Source organism: Canis lupus, chromosome 9 (assembly GCF_048164855.1).
Source record: "Canis lupus baileyi chromosome 9, mCanLup2.hap1, whole genome shotgun sequence".
In the NCBI taxonomy this organism is placed as follows: domain Eukaryota; kingdom Metazoa; phylum Chordata; class Mammalia; order Carnivora; family Canidae; genus Canis; species Canis lupus.
Genome location: NC_132846.1, coordinates 44,577,524 through 44,596,709, shown reverse-complemented (window position 1 = coordinate 44,596,709; position 19,186 = coordinate 44,577,524). Strand labels below are relative to the sequence as shown.

The window sequence follows — 19,186 nt, the reverse complement described above, 5'->3', positions numbered from 1 at the left end:
GCTCCCCGGGGTCACATGAGAGCATAAGGAGCCCAGGAGGACGGAGGGCTGGTGGCATGACCACACAGCCCTGTCGCCAGCAGCAGAGGGGAGGAGGCATTTGCAACCCTGGAGCTCACTGAAGGGCTGCGAGGGCAGACAAGCAGAGCACTGGGGTCCACTTGCTTGGGAACCACCTGTTTCCTCCCATCCTTTTCCTCCCTCTCATCCCAGGGGTCTAAGGGATGCCTCCGTGCAGCCTCCCAAATGGGACAAGGTCTGGAGCTGAAGTGGGTTTCCCTCTCCTTAGATGAGAGTGTGCTGAGGAGCCCAGATGCCTGCTTCCTGCCCCAGTACCGGGACTGACCGGCTGCAAACATCAAGCAAGTCGCTCCTTCTCAGGGCCTCAGTTTCTCCATCTGTTCGGTGGATATGGGGATGGTCCCTAGCTCATAAAGTTAAATCCAGGAGCGTGTGGCAAGGACTTCCGGGCCTGGCATACAGTAGGCACCCGGGAGACTCAGTCATCACAGAGTCCCTGAGTGCTCACCATGTACCCGGCCCTGCAGAGGTCACACACAAATGCCGCCCCTGGCCACTTGTGTGCACAAACGGCTAAAGAAAAGCAATCATAGTGTGGCTGGGCTGAGACACAGCGACAGGCACGACCCTGGTGCTCCTCAGGGAGTGGTGTGGGCCTGTGGCGAATGCTCCTGGTTTCTATTTGTCAAGAGCTGCTCAAGCTGAGATTTTCTCTTGAACTTGGGGTGACTGAAATTGGACCCGTCTGCCCCTTTCTTTTCCTAAGAGTAGTCATGGTCACTGGCAACTTTTGCAACCATTGCTCTGAAGCTTGTGGGCTCCCTAAGGACTGTATCCTCAGCTTCTGCCCCAAGGGGAGGGAAGCGGGGAGTGGGGAGGGTGAGGCTTCTCCCAGGGCTGATGAGAGCCAGGCGCTCTCACACAGCAGGTGCAGCCTGGAAATAAAGAGCCTTTGGCTCCTGGGGCTGGCCCCTGGGTTCCAATGTGCTCTGTGCCCTCTCCTCACCTCCAGCTGTGGGGCCTGGGGCGAGTTACTCAACCTCTAGGAGCCTCACCCAGGCAACCAGTGTTCACTGCACACTCTAGGGGCAGGCACTGTGTTGGGTGCCTCAGCTGACTTATCTGGTAAAAATAATAAGAATAGACAAACAGTACAGTAGTTCCTCAAAATGTTAAAAATGGAATTACCATGTGACCCAGCAATTCCATTTCAGGGACTACACACCCAAAATTGAAAGCCGGGTCTCAAACAGATATTTATACACTCATGTTGACAGCTTCATCATTCCCAACAGCCCAAAGGTAGAAACAACCCAAGTGTACCCTCCTTGAATGAACGGATAAGCAGAATGTGGTATATGCATACAATGGACTATTATTCAGCCTCTAAAGGGCAGGAAATTCTGACATGTGCTACAACACGGCTGAACCGTGAGGACATTATGCTAATGAGATAAGCCAGTCACAAGAAGACAAGTACCTATGATTTCACTTATATGAGGCACCTAAAATAGGCACATTCATAGAGAAGGAGGTAGAATGGTGGGGAAGGAGAGGTTGGGGCATTAGTGGTTCACAGGGACAGCATTTGGGTTTGGGATGATGAATAAGTTCTGCAGATGGACAGTGGTGATGGATGTACAACCATGTGAGTGTTAATGCTACTTAATGACACCGTGTACCCTTTAAACATAGTAAACATGGTACAGTGCATGTTGTGTATATCACACCATGATTAAAAAATAAAAAAATAAGAAGAAATCAATGTTGGGCATCCATGTCACCCTTTTCTGTTACACAGGAAAAGTGGCCCCCCAGACTGCGAGCAGACTGTTGGAGGCTGGCCTCCCTGTAGTCAGTGTGACTTGGGAACAGATATGGGGCTCCGGGCACAATCCCAGGAGCCCAGGGTCTCCCCACCGCCACCCAGGCTCATTCTTGGCCTGGCCCTCCTCCCATTCCAGGCTATGACTTTCCTAGCAGAATGACTTGGAACTGGGCTTCCCATGCTGCCTGTTGGCTCAGGCCGCACCTCCTGCAGGATGCGCCTTTCGCTTCATGTGCCACTAGCATGCGCCCACATGATCACCCCTCAGTGTGTGAGGCAAAGACTTCGCTGTACCCATCACACGCCCTGCAATGGCACCCACCACCTTCCTCAACCCGGCTGGCCCCCTTACACTCCCAAACAGCTTGAGGGCAGGAACTGGGTCTTACTCACCCTGGCATCCCAGCTTCTAGCTTAGAGCTTGTCATATGCTGGATGACAAATGTTTTCTGAGAGGAGACAAACCTAACACTTACTGAGTGCACTTACTCTGGACGCTGTTCTGAGTAAAGCCTCACTCACCATGACAACTCCACGAGGGAAACACAATATATTGCTATCTGGGGCCAGAGCAGGGGGAGGTAGTAAGGCCCCTATGTTGAGTGCAAAATGCAAGGGGGCACCACACAAACTCCAGAACCAAGATAGATATTTTAATTTATTTTTTTTAATGATTTTATTTTGGGGGGTGCCTGGGTGGCTCGGTCAGTTAAACATCCGGCTCTTGATCTCAGGGTCATGAGTTCAAGTAATGCACTGGGCTCCATGCTAGGTATGGAGCCTACTTAAAAAAAATTGTAAAGACTTTTTGCGCGGGGGTGTGTGTGTGGGGGGGTGCCTGGGTGGCTCAGTTGGTTAAGGGTCTGCCTCTGACTCAGGTTGGAGTCCCAGGATCAAGTCTTAAGTCTGGATCCCTGCTTAGCAGGGAGTCTGTTTCTTCCTCTGACCCTCCCCTGTTCATGCTATTTCACACACACACACTCTCTCTTATTAATAAATAAATAAATAAATAAATAAATAAATAAATAAATAAATAAATAAAATCCTTTTTTTAAAAAATAAAAGACTTTTTAAAAGGAAGCTCTACACCCAAAGTGGAGCTTGAACTAACCATTAAGACTCACATGCTCTACCAACTGAGCCAGCCAGGCACCCCGAGATAGATATTCTATTAAGATTTTTATCTATTTATTTGAGAAAGAGGGAGGGAGAGAAAGTGAACAAGTGTGGGAGGTGCAGAGGGCAGAGGGAGAAGCAGACTCCCTGCATGGCAGGGAGCCCAACCACGGGACTTGATCCCAGGACCCTGGGATCATGATCTGAGCCGAAGGCAGACGGTTAACCAACTGCGCTACCCAGGCGCCCCCAAGATAGATATTTTATTTATTTTTTAAAAAGATTTATTTATTTATTTATGATAGACACACACACACACACACAGAGGCAGAGACACAGGCAGAGGGAGAAGCAGGCTCCATGCCGGGAGCCTGACACGGGACTCGATCCCAGGACTGCAGGATTGTGCCCTGGGCCAAAGGCAGGTGCCAAACCGCTGAGCCACCCAGGGATCCCCAAGATAGATATTTTAAAGTAATATTTTTTAAAATCAAAATTACTGCAAAATATCCAGAATGAACAAAAACTAACATTTGAGATATGGACAAATCTGGCCCTGACTTACACCACTCACCCCACTCACTGCTTCCTAATCCCAGCCCTATCTGATTCTGTCTTTATTAGAATTTTTGATATTTTGTTCGACAATTCCATTGCCAGGATTTTATCTAAGGAATTAATTGAGCCTATGTGTATGTGTAAAGGTGCACCTACAGAGATATTCACTGTTGTATTGTTTATAAAAATGAAAAACTGGAAAACATATTTGGTCGAACCATTTGAAACTGCCAAGAGTTGACCATGTTTTACCTAAAAACAACAATTTTGTATTATCCAAACTAACTTAATCTCCAGTGTCCATGAACTGTGATAATATAATCTATGGAATATTCATGCAATGAAAATCTAGGCAAGCCATTTAAAAATATTTGGAAGAAGACTATGACAGAGAAAGGTGTTCATAATACAGTCTTTTTTTTTTTAATTTTTATTTATTCATGATAAGCACACAGTGAGAGAGAGAGAGAGAGAGGCAGAGACACAGGCAGAGGGAGAAGCAGGCTCCATGCACCGGGAGCCCGATGTGGGACTCGATCCCGGGTCTCCAGGATCGCACCCTGGGCCAAAGGCAGGCGCCAAACCGCTGCGCCACCCAGGGATCCCCATAATACAGTCTTAAATGGAAAAAGAAACTGAGTTACAAAACAGTATAAAATGTATTATTTCATTTTTTAAAACCCACCAAAAAGGATCTGAATTGATTATTCACCAAAATGTTAATAATAGTAAGCCCAATGGTAGGATTTGGGGTGATTTTCACCTCCTTTTCTATTTTCCGTCTTTTGTATATTAAACATGTATTATGTCTAAAGGGAAAGAAAAGAACAATAAAGAAAACTCTCATGACTTTGATCTATCAAAAGACTGCCATCCCCTCCACCCTTGACAGAGGTGAAGAGGCATTCATTTTTACTCTTCATGTCCTTTATAGATGGAACTCCCAGGCCCTAGCTCTCAATCTTTCTTGCCTGGGCTCCCGGCATCCCCTCCCTGACCCTTTTTTGCCTCCAGCCCCTGCATCCCCAACACTTGGGATTTTGTTGGAGAGAGTGCTCTCTCTACCACCACTACCCTCAATGCCAGCCCCTCCTGGGTCGATCTTCAGGTACAGAAGACACACCTGGGCCCGGAGAATTGAGGATCGAGAATTGCTTTGCTGCCCTCCAGACAAGTGAAAACAGTGTTGCGTGGGTGACAGGCCTTCTGGGGGCCTGGGGGGCAGGTATCTTGCTTTCAGTCCTCTACTACCTCTTTCTCCATCTTCACGCAGCTGAGACCCAGCAACCTCGGGGCACTAGCTCTTTCTTTCCTTTCCTTTTAAAATGTTTTTAGATTTAAGGTCTTTTTTTTTTTTTAATTCCAAAATGTACAAAGACTAGGAATCACCTGCACAGCTACCAGAATTAACAACTTGTTAACATTTTGTCAGATTGGCTTCAAGCCTCTCTTTTCAAAAAACAACCAAAATATGCAAATAAAGTCAAACTCCCTGTTGGTCCCCTCCTCCATCTCTCTCCAGGAACATTCACTTCTCTAAGTGTGCTGTGCATCCTCTTTGTTACACTTTAAGCTACATATGCCCACATACACAAATTACAGTCAGGAACAATAGACACAACTGTACTATTCAAATTTGTATAAAAGTATCATAAAAAATCATCTCCAATCCCCCCTCTGACATCAGGTGGGATTTTTTGTTTTGTTTTTTAGAGGGAGAGAGAGTCCATGAGGGGGTGGTGGGCGGAGGGAGAGGGAGAGAGAGAATCTTAAGCAGACTCCATGCCCAGCAGGGAGCCTGACTCAGGGCTCGATCCCACAACCCTCTGGCTCATAACCTGAGCCAAAATCAAGAGTCTGACACTTAACCAACCGAGCCACCCTGGTGCCCTTAATATCATGTTTTTAAGCTCCATTTGTACAGATATATCCTGGTCTAGCTCATTGATTTCACTACTGCCAGGTGGGAGAGCCTGATCCCTCTACATGGAAATCCCTAGGGCTCAGGTAACACCAAGGCTTCCCTGACCTCAGAAGTTCTGCTAATTTGGAGAGCCAAGCCAAGTGTGGGGACTCTCCCCAACATATATCTTTTGGTCCATATAATCCTCCAAACCTTGCCCCAGCCCCTTGATCATCCCCCCCAGCTCTGGCAGTTGCCAAGATCACTGGGGCCCCACTCCCCTCCCTTGTCTGACCTGTGAGTGTCTCTTGGCCTTCTCAGGTTCCTCATCCTGACTTTAAGAAATATAGGAATTAAGACCCTTGTCAAGTCTGTTTTCCCTTGTAAGCCATACCATCATGAGGTGGGCATCCTGAGAGGTTGTGCATCTCCCCTTGCTTTGATGCCAGGCCAGCCCAGGTGAATCCTGGCTCTGTTGGCAGGTAACCTGCCCTCTCTGTGTCAGGTTCCTTATCTGTAAAATGAGGGTAGTAATACTCAGGCCACAAGCCTGCTACGATGGATAGTAGGGAAAGGGAAAGTATATGAAACCCAACCAGTAGGCTTCTGGTACATACCAGGCAGTCAGAAAGTGCTTGTGACCTTGCCCTTCCCCTGTCTTTTCTCAAACTAGCAGCCACAGACATCCCTCAAAATGTGGGTTGGATCACATCACTGCTTTGCTTGTGTGACTTCCCAGGTTACGTCAAGAAGTCTTTGCAATATCCGTCTTGGTCTCCTGGATTGCTTGCTGCAGGGGGAGCCAGCCAGTGCACCATGAAAACACTCAAGCAGACACATGGAGAGATCCTACAGAGAAGGACCAAGGCCTCTGGCCACCAGCCAGTACCAGTCAGCTGCCATGTGACAGAGCCACCCTCACTCCTGCTCCTTCTGATGCCTGCAGCCCCAGCTGATATCTGGCTACAACCTCACTGAGAAATCTGGAGCCAAGCCACTCCCAGAAACAATGACAGAGAATAAATGCTTAGCATTGTTTTCAGCCATTCAAGTTTTAGGGTGATTTGTTACACGGCATTAAATATGTAATACACAAGTTAACAAATGATGACAATTTACATTGTAGTTACTAACTTGTACACTAACACTAGCGTAGCACTTAACTATGTGGGAGGCATGATTCCAAACACCCTATGGGCATTAACTCATTTAATGTTCATAGCAACTGTCGGAAATGGGAAATGCTAGTATCTCTATTGCACATATAGGAAAACTGAGGCATAGCATGTTTACATAAGTTACAGGAAGCAGCAGAGCTGGGACATGGCCACTGACACAGTGTGACTCCAGGGGCTGTGCTCCTGACCACTCTCATGCTGCATCCTGAACAAAGCTATAACCAGAAATGTGGCATCAAGAAGCAGAAAATGGGAATGTCTGGGTGGCTCAGTGGTTGAGCATCTGCCTTCAGCTCAGGGCGTGATCCTTGAGTCCTGGGATCGAGTCCCCCATCGGGCTCCCTGCATGGAGCCTGCTTCTCCCTCTGCCTCTCTCTCTGTGTCTCATATATATAAATAAATAAAATCTTAAAAAAAAGAAGCAGAAAACATTCTAAAGTTCACAGAGCCCACTTTTAAGGGAGGGAAGATGGGGAGAAAAAGGAAAAGAATTGAGCCTCTTCTTTTCTCCCCAATCCTCCAGGTTTACACCCTCCTCGGATTTACAGCTCTGCATCCACGCTGCCAATAGACTGGTCCCAGACCAGAGCCAACTCACCTCTTCTGAGTCAGTGAAAACGTGTTGCTTAAAGTCTGCACAGTGTTTTAAAGCTCTTGTCACATCTCCTTGGTTAGGGTTCTGATCCATTGTGATGACCAACTTCCCCTCTGCACATCTCTTGACTCCGTGCAAACCTCATCCCTGCTTCTTCAAGGTGGCCAACTTCTTCTTTTTTTTTTTTTTTTTTAAGATTTTATTTATTTATTCATGAGAGACACAGAAGCAGAGACACAGGCAGAGGGAGAAGCAGACTCTCTTTGGAGAGCTCTATGCGGGACTCAATCCCAGGACCCCAGGATCATGAGCCAAAGGCAGACGCCCAACCACTGAGCCACCCAGGCACCTCAAATTGGCCATCTTCTTAAAACATGTCAGATCTTTAAAGTGGAGGAAAAATTCTCAAAGAAGACGACTTCATCAGGGCAGGACCGGGATATACAAAGCACAAGTTCTACAGTCCTAGTCCATGCCCTTTACAGACATGGCTAATCAATCGCTTCTTTCCCACTCTCCTTGCAAGGCTGCGGGCTGCCACTTCCACAGGTTCTGGGCTGGCAGTGGAGCTGAGACCTATTTATCATTCTGGCTCTAACAGGATAAAGACGAAACACTAAAAGCAACAGACTGGAACTAATCCCTCTACTTTCCAAGGGAGTAAAAGGCTCCCCACCTCCACTGCTCCTACCCCTCCTACCCAAAACCCATTTTCATCACAGCGAGGGCTTAGAAGGGATTTTGAAAAGAGAAGAGGCTGCAAGAAAACATTGACCTTGGTTTTAATGAAGGTATGAGGACGAAGGTCCATGCTGGGAGGTGTCCTGTGCCCATAGACAATGGTGCATTGGGAACCAAGGACTCTGCAGCAGTTCGACCAGAAAAGACTTAGCCTGAAGTCAAGGTAAACTAGGAATGTGTCACATTCTCTACATAAAATCTTCTGCCAACAACCTCTTAGCATTTAGAGAGGACGACTGCAGCCCCAGCTGACATCTGGCTACAACCTCACTGAGAAATCCAGAGCCATGCCACTCCCAGAAACAATGAGAGAGAATAAATGCTTAGGGTTGTTTTCAGCCATTCAAGTTTTAGGGTGATTTGTTACACAGCATTAAATAAGTAATACACAAGTTACGTGTCATGAACATGTGTAAGGACTCGCACAGCCCAAAAAAATAGAATGCTCGCCACATAGAGAATTTACAATATCTAGTAGCCACATTAAAAGAGTAAAAAGAAACAGGTAAAATTAATTTTAATAATATATTTTATTTAGCCTAATATCTCCAAGTATTATCATTTCAAAACATAGTCTAGTCAATATTTTAAAATATTAATGAGGTTTTTTTTTTTAAAGATTTTATTTATTTGAGATAGAGTAAACACAAGCTGGGCGGGGGGAGCAGAGAGAGAGGAAGAAGCAGGCTCTCGGCAGAGCAGGGAGCCCTACACGGGGCTCTATACCAGGACCCTGGGATCACAACCTGAGCCAAAGGCAGCCACTCAACAATTGAACCACCCAGCACCTCTGGTGAGATATTTTCATCTTTTCTTTTATTAAATCTTTGAAATCCAGTGTATTTTACATCGACAGCACATTTCAACTTAGACACTAAATTTTCAGCAGAAATGCTTGATCCATATTGAGATTTCATAAAATTTACAGTTGAAAATGTAGATTCCACATATTTCAGTTCTTCTAAACACTCTTAAAAGTTTATCAATAATGGAAAAGAGCGTCTGCTTTTCAATTTAAATCAACTAAAATTAAATAAAATTAAACCTCAGTTCCTCCTGTCACACTGGCCACACATCAAGTGCTCAGTAGCCACATGTGGCTGGTGGTCACATATTGGTCAGTGCACATCTAGACTGTGCAAGGTTCTCACTGCCTGAGGGCAGGTGCTGTCCTCCACCAGAGCCCCTGTGACTCTGCTCAGGGTCTCTGTGGCCTGACTCTTCAGAACATTCTCATTCAGGGATCCCAGGGATCCATTCAGCGGTTTAGTGCCTGCCTTCGGCCCTGGCCATGATCCTGAGTCCCACATCGGGCTCCCTGCATGGAGACCCAGGCGTCCCAAGCCATTTTCTTTCCATGTATTGGAGACAGCCCCTGCCATTTTCATGCCCCTGCAAGGTGGCACCAAGGCTGTAATAAAACATTACCATGGGCAGCCTCTGATCTCTACTTGGCAAACTCCTTTTGGTTTATGCCTCCAAAAGACTCCCATCACCTTCCCTGGCCCCTGCAGTGTGTTTGCTCTGTCCCTTGGCTTCCTCTCTCCCTCTGGCCTCAGGTTGGTGAACTGTTTGGGGGATGGGGCTCAATCCTACCACTTGGCTCCTTCAAGGCACCACTACCGGGGATCCCTGGGTGGCTCAGCGGTTTGGCGCCTGCCTTTGGCCCAGGGCGCGATCCTGGAGTCCCGGGATCGAGTCCCGCGTCGGGCTCCCTGCATGGAGCCTGCTTCTCCCTCTGCCTGTGTCTCTGCCTCCCTCTCTCTCTCTGTGTCTCTCATGAATAAATACATAAAATCTTAAAAAAAAAAAAAAAAAAGGCACCACTACCACCGCAGACGTCACTAATGGATCACATGCCTTTCTCCCTGAGCCTCGGCAGGGCTCCATCCCCAACCCCTGAGATAACGCCCCCAACCTGTCATGCTGCTCCCCTCAACCTTGCCCTGTCCCACTCCCTAGTGAGGAATTTCACAGGGAAGGGAAAAGATGGCTTCGAAGCAAGGAATCCGGTCACAGACTGAGGCACCAGAAGCGACCCCCCACCCCCAAATGGATGCAGACTTGGCAACGCGGCCACACGGGTCCCCTCTGGCCACGACCTCCCAGGGCCAGAGCTCCCTGAAATGAAAGCCCGGGGACGTCAGAAATACTCCCCAACAGTTGGTTGAAAGAAGCTAAAGCCAGCACCGCTGGGAAAAGATAAAGGGATGACGATCTGAACTCCGGAAAGCAGCATCCGAAGGGGCATGACTGACAGTGCGTGTGACCCGGACCACAGCGAGGAGCACCGGCAGCTTTCCGGGGACACAGGGGAAGCCACCTGAGCGTCAGCGGACGCGGTGGCAGACAGGCCGGGGCAGGGCCATGTCGCTCCTGAAGGCACTGCCTCCTGACGGCAGGCGTGTGGGGTCCTTGATCCTGCCAGGCCCTGGGTGCCCCCCTCCCACCCCCAGGGAAGGCCCGGATGCTCCCGCCTTCGGGGTGCCGCTGCCACCGAAGGGGAATCGGTTTATACAAGAAGGACAAGACTTCCAAGGTCTTGCACGGCCAGAAAACGTCCTTTCCGGAGTCCCAAATGCACAAGGAGGACACGAGGAGTGGGACGGGGCAACGGAGGGCCGGGGTCCATCAGGTACTCCGCAGAGGGTGCTCCCTCCTAGGAACTCTTCCCTCCAGACGAGCCCTCCCCCAGCCTGCTTCACTCCAGCATTTCAACAAGGGCCCTATTATCTTTTGTCTTTTAAATCTCTTCAGACACCAGCACCCTCCATTCCCCCTCACCAGCCAGAGAGAGAGAGAGAGAGAGAGAGAGAGAACACACAAGTACCTCATTGATCTCACATTATAAGGAAATGAAGTGTTCCAGCCATAGAAAATTTTTCAAAGAACTTAGGTTTACCTCTTTAAGAATCAACACTTCCTATTATATTTGATCATATTTCTGGAAAATTTTCTGAACTGAATGACAGTCTGCTGACGTACCAAACCGGTACACTGAGTGTAATTTATCACTTCCTGATGACTCAGGGACATGTTTCTGAGCCCTCTTTACCACAGCCTACAGGCCTAATGATCTGGACTTCCACCTTGGGCCACTTTTACCCTGGCTGAGCCTGCCCTCTGGCCAAGCGAAAGGAGCGCACACCCTGCAGAGATTGTGCCCTGGGCCCTGGTCATCTGGAACCCTCTCCCGCTAGATGCCTGTATGATTCTCTCTTTCCATTCATGCCACAGCTCAAACACCATCTTACCCGAGAGGCCTTTCCTGGCCATCCTTCTCAGCTCTCTGTCCCCTTCTGTGGCTTGATTTTATTTTCGTGCTCTTCCCCCCCTCTCCTGCCCATGCAATGCATTGTATATTTATCTGTTTATGGTCTGTCTCTCCCCCAAGGATGTGAGCCCCTCAAGAGGAGGGCTTTTACCATATTGTTATCCCAGAGCCTGGAACAGTCCTGACACATAGTGCTCAGTAAATAACGGCTAAGTGAAGGACTAAATGATGCCACCGGCACTTCTGACCAGCGTGTGCTTGTTGGGGAAGGGGGGGTGGTGCTCCAACCTCCTATGGCCCGTCCTGGTTGGTCTTTTGCTGTCAACTGTCCCTTCTCAGTATAGCAGCAGCTCCTAGCAATTCTCTCATCTTGCTTCTTCTCATCTGCTGTATTCGTAATGCAGGAAAACCTAAAGGTTGCCAGGAGATGGCCAACCCTCTGATGTACTTAAGCTGATTTTTTACAATGTTTGTTTCCAGGCTGTGGCCTAAGGGCAATTCCACACCTGTCTTCTGGGTTAAGTCCAAGGGTGCAGGACTATTAGTTCTCTGCTCAGGGATCTTTGTAGCTTCCTTCTAGTATGATGTCTGGAGTCCACCCATAAACTCTCCTACATGGGTGTCTTGAGCATCCCCAGACACATCCACAAGCATTTTAGGCTTCTAGTTTAGCAGAAGGGGAGCTGCATAGCTCCATTAGACAGTGTTTCAAGGGAAGAGAGTGGGGAAGGAGTAGGTCCAGTTTATTCTTTGTGAGAATTTTAAGGTTTCCCACTCTACTGAACACAAGTGGTCTGGGTCTTTGTACACTTCACCCTCTGGCCTTATTCTCCTTCATCTAAACACTTTCAGCCCTTCAGCCATGCTTGGGGCCACCTTACTTCTACAGAAGCAGGTCAACAAAATCAAAGATGGTTTGAGTTGGGAGGCACCTCGGAGATCCTAAGTTCAAGCCTCATCTGACAGATGAGGAGACTAAGGCTCAGAGAAAGGAAGTGCCTCATCTAAGAAAACATAGCCCCTTGAGGGCAAGGCTGAGCCCTAGAAGTGGGTCACTTGGTTTTCATTCCACACCATCTCTCCATCCCCCCACACCTTCATCCCCGGTGGCCAACATCTGTTCCATCTGGGGCCACTCTGTTCTGCTGGTCCTGGCCTTGCAAGTGCCAGAAGGGCAGGTCTCACGCTCTGAGCATGCCAAGAGATGTCCCCCACCTCTGAGCTCTGAGACAATGTTGCTCGTGTTGTACACACAGCCACACCTCACGTCATGGGATGGCAGGAAGGAGGCACTGCTGCCCTTGAGCTACACTTGGAGCTCTTCCTTATGGGTCCAGAGGAGCAGAAAGGGTATACCTGGGGCAGACTTGCCTCCGTGTCTCTGAAATGTGGCCCGAGCCTTATCTTGCCTAGGGAGTATAATCAAAAAGGGTTCTTCCATTTGCCCCCACTGTTCCAAAATACTCCAGCCTGCCACTCCTACCTATTCTGATGTGTTCACAAAAGTCCTCTGGGTGGTCACTCTGTCTCTGGCCAGATACTCCTACAGGGTATAGCTGAAATTCAGGGTGCGGGGGAGATAGGCAGGGCTGGGCTTCAGTCGGGCAGCAAAGCTTTGTGGGCCTCGTTCTGAAGAGCAGGAAAGACGCTAAAGATGTTTGCTATTTGCAGCTTTGCCTCTGACCAGCCTTGGCCCCGTCTGCTTCCCTGTTTGGCGGCTCCAAAGGAACAGGGAGGGGACAGCACAGCAGCAGTTATGGGTCCTTTAGTCATCCTCCTCCCTGGCCTGCGTCCGTGTGCTCAGCCAGCCCTGCTTCCCAGGGCGCCAGGTCTCTCGGGGTGCAAAAATTGGACCCTATTTCAAACCCTGTTACAGAGCTGCCTGATGTCTTAGGGGATGGGTGGGACAGCAAGCCTCTTCTCACCACCTTGCAACTGCTGCTGGAAGGAAGCACTGACCTGTTGACGGGGGCGAGAAGAGAAACACTGGCCAGCTTTGGACTATCCCAGTGATGGATGGTTCAGGGACAGTTTTCCTTCTCGCTCTCTGCAACTTCTACTCACTGGCCCCAGTTCTACTCCTTCACACCCTACAGAATAAGTCCCATAAGTCTGCTGCTTCTTCTGTTGGCTCAATGCTAAGCACTGATGGGAGATTCAGAAGTGTGAGACATGGTTAAGAAGTCTACTTTCATTGAGGAATCAAGAGTGATTCTATTCAGTCACTGAATACTTTTAAAAATAATTATCCTGATGGGCTTTATCACTGTAATGTTAAGAGATGTTTATTATAAAAATGTTGAGGGGTGCCTGGATGGTGCAGTTGGTTAAAGCACCAGACTCTTGGTTTCGGGTCAGGTCTGATCTCAGGGTCGTAGGTTCGAGCTCCGCATCTGGCCCTGTGCTCAGCTCAGAGTCTGTTTGAGTTTTTCTCTCCCTCTCCCTCTGCCCCCTATCATGCTTGTTCTCTCTTTCTCTAAAATAAATAAATAAATCTTAAAAAAAAAAAAAAAGGTGAAGGGCACCTGGGTGGCTCCGTCAGTTAAGCATCTGACTCTTGACCTCGGCTCAGATCTTGATCTCACAGTCATGAGTTCAAGCCCCACCCTGGACATGGAGCCTACTTAACAAAAAAAATGTTGAAAAAGCCAAAAGACAGAAGGGGAGATTACCCATAACTCTACTTTCCTACTGCTGACATTTTGGTCTATATGGTTTTTGCATTTCTTCCCCCAACAAATGTTGATGGAGTAAACCCAAAGCAAGATGCTGATCTAGGATCCAGGAAGGACACGCAGGTACGTCAGACTTGGATCTTGCCCTAACGATGCTTCAGGGGAAAGAAGACATAACATGGGCCGCAGAAACAGAAACACCGGGCAGCCTCGGTGGCTCAGCGGTTTAGGGCCGCCTTCAGTCCAGGGCAGGATCCTGGAGACCCCGGGATCGAGTCTCACGTTGGGCTCCCTGCATGGAGCCTGCTTCTCCCTCTGCCTCTCTCTCTCTCTCTCTCTCATGAATCAATAAATAAATAAATCTTAAAAAAAAAAAAAAAAAGAAACAGAAACACCTCGTTTTAAAGGCACTTCCTAGTTGCCTGATCATGGATGAGTAAGCCTCAGTTTACTCATATGTTCACTGGACCTGGTAATGGCACCTACCTTGTTAGGTTGTTGGAGGGAATCAGAGAGGTTAAAGTTTGTGAGACATCTAAGTATCCAATGAATGTGGCCTCCATAAAAATACAGAGGCAATGGCTATCACAGAGGCCCCACAGGTACAGATCAAAGAGCACAAGTATCTGTTTAGCGGAGAGACACCAAGCCCCTGCAGACCGTTTCCAGAGCCAGTTGCACACCGCCTGTGAGTGTACCGCGCAAACTGTCTGATTCAGTGAACACAACTGCTGCCCAGGCCTGATCATCAGTGACTCCAGTCATTGCTCCCTGCTCCTCTCAGAAGCCCTGGGTTTCCCATCTAGTTAGTCTCCTTATGTCTTTGCCCCCAAGTTACAGGGAAGATGTTTCAGGTCTTCTCCAGAAGCAGACAGGGGCTAAATCTTCAATCTTCTAACTGTAATGAACTGCTCCGATACAGGCTCACCTCTGACCCCCCGGGTGGTTTCCTCTGCTACAGCAAGACAGTTCCCTGGGTGGTTCTACCCGGCGTTGCCTGCCAGTGCCCTCCACATCTCTTGAAATGACATTTCCAGACCTGAGGGCTTCTTCTGCTTGCAGAGCTGATAAACTCTGCGAGCCAGAGAAGAAAGACAGGCCCAATGCCTGGCGCAGCCAGTGGCAAAACTGCTGCTACTACACAGAAATATAGGGCCCATCAGAATGAGCATCACCCTAAAACGAATCCTGGAACCTTGGGCCTCAGGCCTCTCAGGGAGGTGACTCTTGGTCTGTCAGGCCTTTACCAGTCCTGGCGCCTCTGTGCTGTCCCTAATGGCAGGTCCTATTGGCAGGCTTCAACATGACCCGGGATGGGGCCCCAGTGACAGTGACAGGAGACCAGCCCCTGCCCATCTGAGCATTTTGGCAAGGGAGAGCTGTGGGTGTTCACACATCTCTCTCTCTCCACCCTCTTTCTGGTGTGTGGCACCTAGACAAATGAAATATAAAATCATTTTCTGTCATTTAGGCAAAGCATATTCCCACAGTTCCGAAATGCACACATTATAAATAAAATATAAACCTATCCAGATCTGATTGAAGCCTCTGCTCTCAGGGAATAGTACCAAAAAAGCACCAAATCTGTGTCCTCTCCTGAGAGGTGAGCAGGGATCCCTGCGAGGCCGGGGGCAGTGGGGGTATCATTGCAGGACCTTCTCCTGACAGAGGCCTGTCCCTCCGCAAGCAATAAACCTAACACCTTTCAGGAAAATTCCCTTAAAGCCATTGATTTGCGGGGTGCCTAGGTGGCTCAGTGGTTGAGCCTCTGCCTTTGGCTCGGGTCATGATCCCGGGGCCCTGAGATCGAGTCCCTCATCAGGCTCCCTTAGAGGAGCCTGCTTCTCCTTCTTCCTCTGCCTCTGTCTCTGCCTCTGTGTGTCTCTCATGAATTAAAAAAAAAAAAAAAAAAAAAGCCACTATTTGCTCCTAGAAATGAAGTTCTCATTAGCTTGTCTAAGGATCAACAAACCTTACAAATCATTTAACCTCAATTTGACATAAAATAACCAAGGTCCAGACATACACATATTTTGTCCACGGTCATCAGCAGTATTGCAATTGTAGGTTAAGAAAACCCTAGTCTAAGAAAACTCATGCCTAAGACTTTAACGGTTCCAAACAGGAAGTGTTGCAAATGAGTACCTCTATCCGAAAACATTCATAATGGACAGTCTTTTAAAAATATGTCTGCAAAGTGAAATTCCGTGTGGCACCTTAGCATCCCACCCATGCCTCTTAGAGAACTAGCATATGGAAAACCTGAGTGCCAAACCAATCACAAATGTTCTTCCCAACTGTGAGGTCTGAAGACTGAAGGCCGGCCGTGTCTGCTCCGCCGCCCGCATTAGCTGCTGTCCAGGGCCAGCGTGCATCCATGTGGACTCAAGTGGATTTCCCCACATGCATGCCTTGCCCTGAAAATACAGCATGGAAAAATCACAAACGCTGCCACATTGCAAGCAGCCATTTAGGGATGGAGTCAGTATCTCCCTGTAGTTTTTACATGTTCCGTAACCAGTTTTCCATATCAAAATTTGTGACACACGGGCTGACAGCAGGACAGAGTATTAAAAATCAGGACCTCCCTGAGAAATCCGGGCCATACGGTTGCTATGCCGACACCCCACAATGCCAAACGGCGCCTCCAAGGTCTAGAAGCAACTTGGCTGGCTTCGAATAGCCCAGACATTGTGAAGGCAGAGCTGCCCCCTGGCCCAGGCTGTTATGCAGACCCTCCCCCCCCTTCCCAGCCCTGCTCTCTGATTCCCCAGGGGAGTGATGATGACGCTTGTCTGAATTTTCTCAACCTCTGTCAGCAGGGCTGGCCACATCATTCCCTAAGAATTTGAAAACCCACATGCAGCGTCCTGGCCCAACTAGACAGGGACGTGTTTTGGAATGGCAAGAAGACCAGGGAGAGGTTCACCACAGCGTTCCGGGAGCAAGCAAAGCTCAGCTGCACCTGCCTCTTTTAGGCTGGACACAGAGTTCAAATTCTGGAGAAGATGAACATGTATTCCCCTATCCCCTTACTTATAGTCAGGTTGAAGCCAGGAACAAAATAGTCGAGGGCGGGGGAGGCAGGTATGAAGCTTGGCTACTCCCAGAGATGGGCAGAAATCCGACTTCTTTCACCTAACAAGTACTTATTAAGTCTTGCTGTGTGCATCAGTATGGAGATGTAAGAAGCTTCCAGCATAGTCGCTGTGTGACAGCGTATGTGACTAAGAATCGTCAAGAAGTCAAATACCTCGGGAGGTAGGAAGACAATGCAAGGCTGTATCCAGGGAGGTGTGGGGACCGGTGCTCATGAAACAGACACCCAGGGCTCAAACTTAACAGAGAGGGAGCTGGCCATGCCCCCCCCCACCCCCGGGGGGGCCAGAGGACTGTCTGCGGCTCACTCCCCTCACTCCCGGGGACTCCCACTCTCCCTCTCTTCCTGCACCCGTCCTCCCTGGCTCCCTGGGATCTTCCACATAATCCTTCACACTTTAAACTTAGCTTCCAGTTCACAGCCCTGTTCCAATCTGCAGCAAGTCAAACCCCACGGGAACAAGGAGCGGGCCAGAGGATGCTCACTGGAGCGCCCCCAGGACCTCCAATTTCCACCCCTCCCAAACAAGTGCCACATGCCTCCAGCAGGGCCCACCCAGCCACGCCAGGGTTCTCAGTCTGAGTGGCCTTTCCGGCAGATGTTGCAGGCCAAGGAGGAGTGAAGAGAGGTCCAAGAGCAAGGTCAGGATTCTGAAGAAGAGACACACGTGAGAAGACCCGGCCTCCGGCGCTGCTCCGAGGAGCGGTCACCCTGCGCTCCTGCGCTCGGTTCCTTGGCATTCCCCTTTCATTCTCCCCTCGAAGCTCCCCTCCTCCTCCCCCTCGGGCTCAGACCCTCCTCCCAACACGTCACCGTCACCGAAGGACAGACCGCCTGGCCAGCCCGCCTCCGCCAAGACCTGGCCGGCCCTGTCGGGGTGTAGGAGCCCGCAGTCGGTAGGGGCCCCGCCTGTGGAAGCTCCCTGCGGCCTGGGGCCACTACTGGTTTGGCCAGATCCCACTCCAAGCTGTCCGCCTGCCGAGATCCCAATACCCTGGGGTCTTTACACGGGAGGCTTTATCCTCATCGGCCTTTGGGCCCAAATGCCCTCAAGTGCTCTGGAAACTGTTCCTGGTGACAGGGACCCTCAGCTCAAAAGGGAACACTCCATCTGATCAGGCTCATTCCTGGAGTTCAACAGGCCAGGGATCTGGCAATGGGGGGAAAAGGGGGGCTGGGGAAAACCCATAAACCTCAAGGTCGCAGCAGGCAAAGCTAGGAAATACAGTTCCTTTGCAGAGGTTTTTTACTTCTTCCCGGGGGAGGAAGGGGGGTAAGAAGACACGGCATCTGGGGCAGGTTGGGAATATACAAACGCTTCCACACCGACACCCGCCTCCACCATATTCCCGGGGCTCAGCTGCCTTTGCAGAAATATCCCAGATCCTACTCCACACGAGCCTTCGCCCTCCTGGACCTGCACTTCCCGGAGGAGCTCCACGCTCCTGCCTCCCGGGGCCCAGCTCTTTCCCATCAGGATGGCCACCCAGCTCCACTCTCCCACCCTGGGCCCCGCACTTTCTCCCCCTCCTCCTTCCCGGGCCGCTTCTGGCCCAGCCGCCCCAGCCTGGCAGCGTGTCCCAGGGTCGCCCGAGGCTCTCGGCCGCCACCGGCCCGGGTCTGGAGAGCGCGGCCCGCCCGCCCCTCCGGCCTCAACAGGTGCCCCTGCCCCACGGGGCTGTCAGCCGGGCCGGGCGGAGGCGGGGGCAGGGACGCCCCCTGCAGGGCGGAGGGGGCTCCGCACGCCCCCCCCTCGTCCCCGGAGCGCCCAGGGCCCGGGCAGAGGCGCGGAGGCCCCCGCCGCGCTCCGCCACCTTTGTTTCCCTGCCCGCGCGTCGCGGGGCTGACCTCGAGAGAGAAACCTGCCGGCCCGAGCGCACACACCGCCGGCTCGCCCGCCGCCACGGACCCTCGCGCTGGGGTGAAGGGCGCCTACAGGAAGAGACCTCTCCCGGACCCAGAGAGTGCCGCGCGTGCGAGTGGGGGAGTCAGTCCTCCGCGCCAAAGGAGCAAGTTCAAGTTGATCCGGGCTCGGCCCCTAGCGACCCTCCCTTGCCCAGCGCCGCACCCCACGTCCTCTGCCGCCCGGAGACTAGAGAGGGGTGCGCGCGGCCACCTACGCGCTCCGCCGCGCGAGGTTCCCACTGCCGGGTCGCCGTGCGCGCGGTCCGGCCGCCTTCCTGGGGCAGGCGAGGTG

At 50.4% G+C, this 19,186-nt stretch overlaps 1 protein-coding gene across 1 annotated transcript in view; it reads right to left on the bottom strand.

The window, feature by feature from the left end:
• Window positions 1–19,186, bottom strand: part of GALNT16 (polypeptide N-acetylgalactosaminyltransferase 16) — a 93,223-nt gene that overhangs the window by 70,620 nt on the left and 3,417 nt on the right. The gene's annotated exons all lie outside the window — the stretch shown is intronic.